This window comes from Cetorhinus maximus, chromosome 15 (genome assembly GCF_964194155.1).
Source record: "Cetorhinus maximus chromosome 15, sCetMax3.hap1.1, whole genome shotgun sequence".
NCBI lineage: Eukaryota > Metazoa > Chordata > Chondrichthyes > Lamniformes > Cetorhinidae > Cetorhinus > Cetorhinus maximus.
Genome location: NC_135893.1, coordinates 10,746,493 through 10,753,477, shown reverse-complemented (window position 1 = coordinate 10,753,477; position 6,985 = coordinate 10,746,493). Strand labels below are relative to the sequence as shown.

The 6,985-nt window shown below is 41.7% G+C and overlaps 1 long non-coding RNA gene across 1 annotated transcript in view; it reads right to left on the bottom strand.

Annotated features, from left to right (window-relative positions):
* Nucleotides 1-233: 233 nt before the first annotated feature.
* LOC144690402 (uncharacterized) overlaps nt 234-6,985 on the bottom strand; it is a 29,451-nt gene continuing 22,699 nt past the window's right edge. The window contains exons 4-5 of the long non-coding RNA XR_013578883.1: nt 6,516-6,704; nt 234-542 (exon numbers count right to left, since the gene is read on the bottom strand). This is a non-coding gene — a long non-coding RNA (uncharacterized LOC144690402). The remainder of the gene's footprint in view (nt 543-6,515; nt 6,705-6,985) is intronic.

The window sequence follows — 6,985 nt, the reverse complement described above, 5'->3', positions numbered from 1 at the left end:
AAGTGTCCAAGTAACTTTCTCCCTCCCTGCTGTACCACAATGTCTGCAGCTCAGCATCCACCTCAATGACTGTGAGCCAAAGCTCCTCAAGCCGCAGACACTTACTGCAGACATGTTTGTCCTCGGATCACAATGGTGTCCGGGAATTCCCATATTCTGCAATCGCAACATATCACCTGCCCTGCCATCTTTATTAAGTGTTAATTAATTTATTTTTCTTTGTTCATTTATAATTAATAAATACTGCTACTTCCAATAAGCTTTATTACTGCTAAACCAAACCACAACTAATAAAACCTTACAATTACTAATAAATTACATGAGTTTTGAAGATCAATGAGAAAAACATTTACCAACCAATCACTTATTTATTTTCCTGCGACACCACAATTTGATTTCACTCAGAATATGGACGCTCCACTCCAGAGCCACAGGCTGGACTGAATCGGATAGCTCTTCTAGTTGCTGACTGCCTCTTGGTCTTCCTTTCGCCCACTATTCTAGGTGCTGCTGACTGCCTCTGGGTCCTCTTTTCACATGCTCTATATTTATTTGAGGATTATATTTTTTAATAAGGATCATTGATGTTGAGAATGAAAATGTCAGATTGCTGCAAGGCGAAGTTTCACAACTTAGTGTTGGGTGGGCCAGAGTAGGGGAAACAATATCTGTGCTATTGGTTAACTTGAGCATGCTTGTTCTGGCTTGGTTGTAAAAACTGGACAATGGCCCATTCCCTCATGATTGGCATCCATGCAGAGAAAACAATGTATTGAAAAGAAAATGATTTTCAAGAAGAACATAACAAAGCAACTAACGACACAAAACAAATCTCAGCTTCAACATTATTTGCCTTTTCATTTGTGCTCATGGTTTGCTTTCCAAATATCACCAGGCCTAAGAAAAAAGGTCATAACTGGTAGTTGAATATAATACAAATTAGACTTTGCATTACAAATTTGTGCTTAAAATTACACATGCAAATTTACTTAATGGTTGCTTTAAGCAAATGAACAGCTGCCACTGCTGGAGATGGTGAGGCCCACGTCTCAAAGTTACATCAAAAATGATCACCAGAGCATGAGGTTATGTCACACGAGAGATGGGCATGAGTGGCAATGTAGAAAGTTGCAGCAGATGCAAATTTGCTGCTGCTTTGAAGTCTGTGCATGGTCATCTGGGGAGCCTTTTTTTTGGCAGAGATGGTTTGAAATTAATTTGACATCTGCTTACACTCTGTTCCTTGCTTTCAAATCCCTCCATGGCTTTTTTTTTTATTCATTCACAGGATGTGGGCTTCGCTGGCTAGGCCAGCATGTATTGCCCATCCCTAATTGCCCTTAAGAAGGTGGTGGTGAGCTGCCTTCTTGAACTGCTGCAGTCCTTGTGGTGTACGTACAACCACAGTGCTCCTCGGAAGGGAGTTCCAGGATTTTGACCCAGCTATAGTGAAGGAACGGCGATATATTTCCAAGTCAGGATGTTGAGTTACTTGGAGGGAAACCTCGAGGTGGTGGCGTTCCCATCTATCTGCTGCCCTTGTCCTTCTAGGTGGTAGTGGTTGTGGGTTTGGTAGGTGCTAAGGAGCCTTGGTGAATTCCTGCAGTGCATCTTGTAGATGGTACAGGCTGCTGCTGTGCATCGGTGGTGGAGGGAGTGAATGTTTGTGGATGTGGTGCTAATCAAGCAGGCTGCTTTGTCCTGGATGGTGTCCAGCTTCTTCTGGGAGCTGCACTCATCCAGGCATGTGGGGAGTATTCCATTACACTCCTGACTTGTGCCTTGTAGATGGTGGACACGCTTTGGGGAGTCAGGAGGTGGTGAGTTACTTGTCACACGACTCCTAGCCTCTGACCTGCTCTTGTAGCCACAGTATTTATATGGCTCGTCCAGTTCAGTTTCTGGTCAATGGTAACTCCCAGGATGTTGATAGTGGGGGATTCAGTGATGGTAATGCCATTGAACATCAAGTTGGATTCTCTCTTGTTCTCTCTTTGCCCGGCCCTATTTCTGTAACCTTCTCCACCCTTACACTGCTTCAAGATCTCTGCACTTCTCCAATTCTGGAATCTTGCGTAATCTTGATTTGAATCACTCTACCATAGGCCGCTATGCTTTCATTTGCCTTGGCTTTAATCTCTGGAATTCCCTTGCTAAATCTCGCTGCATTTCTACCTCTTTCTCCTCCTTTAAGCTGCTACCTAAAATCCACTTCTTTGACCAAGTTTTTGATCTTATGTTCTGAAATTTTCTAATGTAGCTCAGTGTCAAATTTTGATTTATAAAACTCTTGTGAAGCAGCTTGGGACATTTTGCAAAGCTAAAGACGCTATATAAATGAAAGTGTTGTCATTGACCATTGAGTAAAGAGAGGTATAATCAGAAGACATCACACAAACTATCCTCAATTTCCTTTTTTGTGAATATTGGGCTCATCAAGAAGAAGCAGCATTTGTGTTGGGTATTGGAAAGATTTTCCTTTTTTGAATACCAAATATCAGCATTCAGCACTCTTGGGTCACATAAAATATTGGTTAGAGGCACAGTAAAGCTTCCCCATGTTAATCTACAACAATGTACCTCATTGACTTCATTCGATCATTTATGCACTAATGTGACATTTTTACCCCTAAATCCTGCAAGTTCCCTCAGTGAAACTGTCATGTCAGGGGTGTTAGGCTGTGGGCCAGTAACATTGCGATTGACCTAATTAAAGTTTCCTTGAGGCCAATGCATACTGGGGTTTTCCAGTTGCCCTCTATTCTTAGAGGTGATGGCGGAGAAAAATGAAACTGCCCGGAGGTGGCCTCCTAGGGGCAAGGCCAAGGTGCGAGTGATGCCAGCACACCAGGCAGGCTTAGAGTGCCTCCTTGCCTATCGGGTGCAGCAGCAATCACGTCGCCCTTTGGAGGAGTTCCTCCCTCAACTCCCCACACAGCGGGTGGCCTGACTGCAAAGGCCACTTTTAACTTAAAAACTGGGGAGAGGGCATCTCTATCTTGGGATGCCCTCTCCCTCACTTACCCGGCATGGCACCTTGCTGCTGCTTTCAAGCCAAAGGCCCCAGGCTGACCCTCCAATTTCGAAAGCCATTATTAATTGGATGGTGAGCCCACCCACAAGCCATTAATTGGTTGCTCCAGGGAAAATCACAATGAGTGATTTTTTTTTTAAAAACACAGCGCAGGCTTCTGACTCCCATTTGAGCCTAATGGTGGGGTTCAGAAGCCTGCAGAAAAATCCAGCCCCACCTTTCAGAATCACACTGACACACTGTGCAAAATTGCACTGAGTGCTACTTGAGTGCACAATGTGTGAAACTGGGAGTTTGGTGAGTGAGGGGATCTCAAGGTTTAATCTCTCTCTCTCTCTAGTCTAGATTTTGCTTACATTTACTGATTAACTAAAAATGACTGTTTAAATTAAGAGGCAAGTTAAGTTTCTTGCAATATTAAACGGCGATATACAAACTCTGTAAGAGCAGCTGAAACTAATTAATTAGGTAGCTTCAACTAGTTTCTGAGCTTTAGCAGAGCTGCCTCATCGTTGCTTTTCAGCGAGTATATAAATACAGGGATCTCGGAGTGCTGCTTGTCTGCACAGAATGTGAAGCTGGGAGTTAGGTGAGTGAGGGAGTTCGGTGAAGAGGGGAACTATATATTAATTAAGAAAGATAAGTAAATTTAATTGACAAAAAGATGGCAGGACAGGTGATGTATCATGGCTGCAGCATGCGGGATCTCCTGGGTGCTACTGCAATCCAAGACAACCACATCTATGGTAAGTGCCTGTGGCTTGAAGAGCTTTGGCTCAGAGTTGATGAGCTGGAGGCTGAGCTGCAGACACTGCGATGCATCAAGGGGAGAGTTACCTGGACACTTTGTTCCAGAAGGAAGTCAGGAAATTAGAGATGTGTGTAGCAAGACACTACAGTAATCATGGGTGATCTCAATCTATATATAGACTGGGTAAACTTAGAATACTAATGTTGCGGAGGACAAATTCTTGGAATGTATGTGAGATAGGTTTCTAGAACAGTACATTGAGGAACCAACTTGGGAACAGGTTATTTCAGATCTAGTATTGTGCAATGATAAAGGGCAAATTGCTAATCTTGTTGTAAAGAAGTCTTTAGGAAAGAGTGACCATAATATGTTGAATTTTACAATAAGTTTGAATGTGATGCAGTTCAGACAGAAACTAGGGTCTTAAATCTAAACAAAGGAAACTATGAAGGTGTGAGGGACAAATTGGCTATGCACAAAAACCCAGCAAGGAGACTGTTCGAACCCATGGCTAACGAAATATATCAAGCATTGTATTAGATCAAAGGGAGAGGAGTATAAAGTTGCCCAAAAAATGGTAAGCCTGAAGATTGGGAGCATTTTAGAATTCTGCAAATGAGGTCCAATAACAAGATTAAAAAGAGAAAATAGAATGAGAGTAAACTAGCGAGAAATATAAAAATGGACTGTAAAAGCTTCTATGGGTTTGTAAAAAGGAAAAGATTAGCAAAAACAACTGTGGGTCCATTACGAGCGGAGTCAATTTATAATGGGGAATAAGGAAATGGCAGAAAAACTAAACATTTTGTGTCTGTCTTTATGGAGGAAAATACTAAAAATCTCCCAAAATAATGGAGAAACAAGGCACTAGTGTAAACAAGGGACTGCAAGATATTATTAGTGAAAAGAGTGCTAGAGAAATTAATGGGACTTAAATTAGATAAACCCCTGGACCTGATGATCTACATCCAACAGTGTGAAAGAGGTGACTGTAGAGATAACAGATGCGTTGGTGGTCATCTTTCAAAGTTCTATAGACTCTGGAGTCTTCCTGCAGGTTGGAAGCTGGCAAATGTAACCCCACTGTTTAAGAACGGAGAGAGAGAAAAACTGAGGATCTACAGACCTGTTAGCCTAATGTCAGTTGTAGGGAAAATGCTCGAATCTATACTAAAGGGTGATATGACAGGACACCTGGAAAATAATGGTAGGATTGGCCAGAATCAACATGGATTTATGAAAGGGAAATCATGTTTAACAAACCTGTTGGAGTTTTTTTTTGAGGGTGTAACTAGTGGGTTAGATAAGAGGGAACCATTGGATGTGGTATATTTAGATTTTCAGAAAGCTTTTGATAAGGTCCTGCACAAGATGTTAGTAAACAAAATTAGAGCACATGGGATTGGGAGGAATATATTGGCATGGATTGAGAACTGGTTAACGGACAGAAAATAGGGAGTAGGAATAAATGGGTCATTTTCAGGTTGGCAGGCTGTGACTAGTGGGGTACTGCAAGGGTCAGTGCTTGGGTCCCAGCTATTCACAATCTATCTCAATGATTTGAATGTAGGGATCAAATGTAATATTTCCAAGTTTTCAGATGACATAAAACGAGGTGGAAGTGAGAGTTGTAAGGATCGAGGGTGCAAAAATGTTTCAAGGGAATTTGGAGAGACGAAGTGAGTGGGCAAAAATTTGGCAGATGGAACACAATGTGGTTAAATTGAGGTTATCCACTTTGGTAGGAAAAACAGGAATACCGAGTATTTCTTAAATGGTGAAAGGCTGGACACTGTTGATGTTCAAAGGGACTTGGATGTCCTTGTTCATGAGTCACTGAAAGCCAGTACAACAAGCAATTATGAAGGCAAATGGTATGTTGGTCTTTATTACAAGAGGATTTGGGTATAGGAGTAAAGATGTCTTATTGCAATTATATGGAACCTTGGTGAGACCTGACCTGGGGTACTGTGTGCAGTTTTGGTCTCCTAGCTAAGATATACTTTGTCATAGAGGGAGTCCAGCAAATGTTCACCAAACTAATTCCTGTGAAGGAGGGATAAGTCCTACAAGGAAAGATTCAATAGACTGGGCCTTTATTCTTTGGAGTTTAGAAGAATGAGAGGTGATCTCATTCAAACATACTAAGTTCTTACAGGGCTTGACAGGGTAGATGGAAGAAGAATGTTTCACATGGTGGGGTGGCCTAGGTCCAGTGGGCACATCTCAAAATAAGGCCACTTAGGACTGAGATGAGGAGGAATTCCTTCATTCAAAGAGTGGTGAATCTTTGGAATTCTCTTCCTCAGAGGGTTGTAGATTTTTGGTCATTGAGTATGAGATTGATAGATTTCTAGATATGGAAAACATCAAGGGATATGGGGATAGTGTAAGAAAATGCTGTGCAAGTAGAAGATCAGCCATGATCTCATCGAATGGCAGAGTGCATTCGAAGGGCTGAATGGCCTACTCCTGCTCCTATTTATTATATTCTTAGAACAAATTGTCCACCTCTTCAATGCTGTCCCAGGTGTATATGCATGCAAAAGAGAGAATGATGCTGTAACTGTATCTTCTAATCAAAATGAGGAGAGTGTGGCAAGTTGTTTTATTTGGTCTTTATCATCTATTTACTCTCAATCCTGATTTAATAAGGGGATACTTATAGATCCCATTTATACACTCATTGGCTGAGATACTCCAGAACGTCAGTTACAGCCCAGCACTTACCTCACACAGATCCCCTGTAGCCACGTGTTGATCGATTTAAAATGGTACTTCATATCTCATAAGACATGGAAACAAACTTGTAGGAATCAAAATACTGCACTATGCCCCTCCCCCAGCGAGCACCAAGAGTCCTCTCTCCATCTCCAATCCAGATCTCAACATGGACAATGTCATGGGGTTGGCATTTGGCTATAAGCAAAAGGAAATAAAAGTTCAGCATTTCACTAAGGTGCATAAGTGAAAATGTAAACTGAGCTGCAGAGCACGAATGAATGTAATCACAGAAATTAATACTGCCAAATATAACTACTGTTATATTTTATAGAATTACATAGGATGTATAACACAGAAACAGACCATTCAGCCCAACTGCCAGTGCTTATGCTCCAAACGAGTTTTCTCCCACCCCATTTTGTCTAACCTCGTCAGAACCCTTTACTCCTTTCTCCTTCATGTGTTTATTTAGCTTC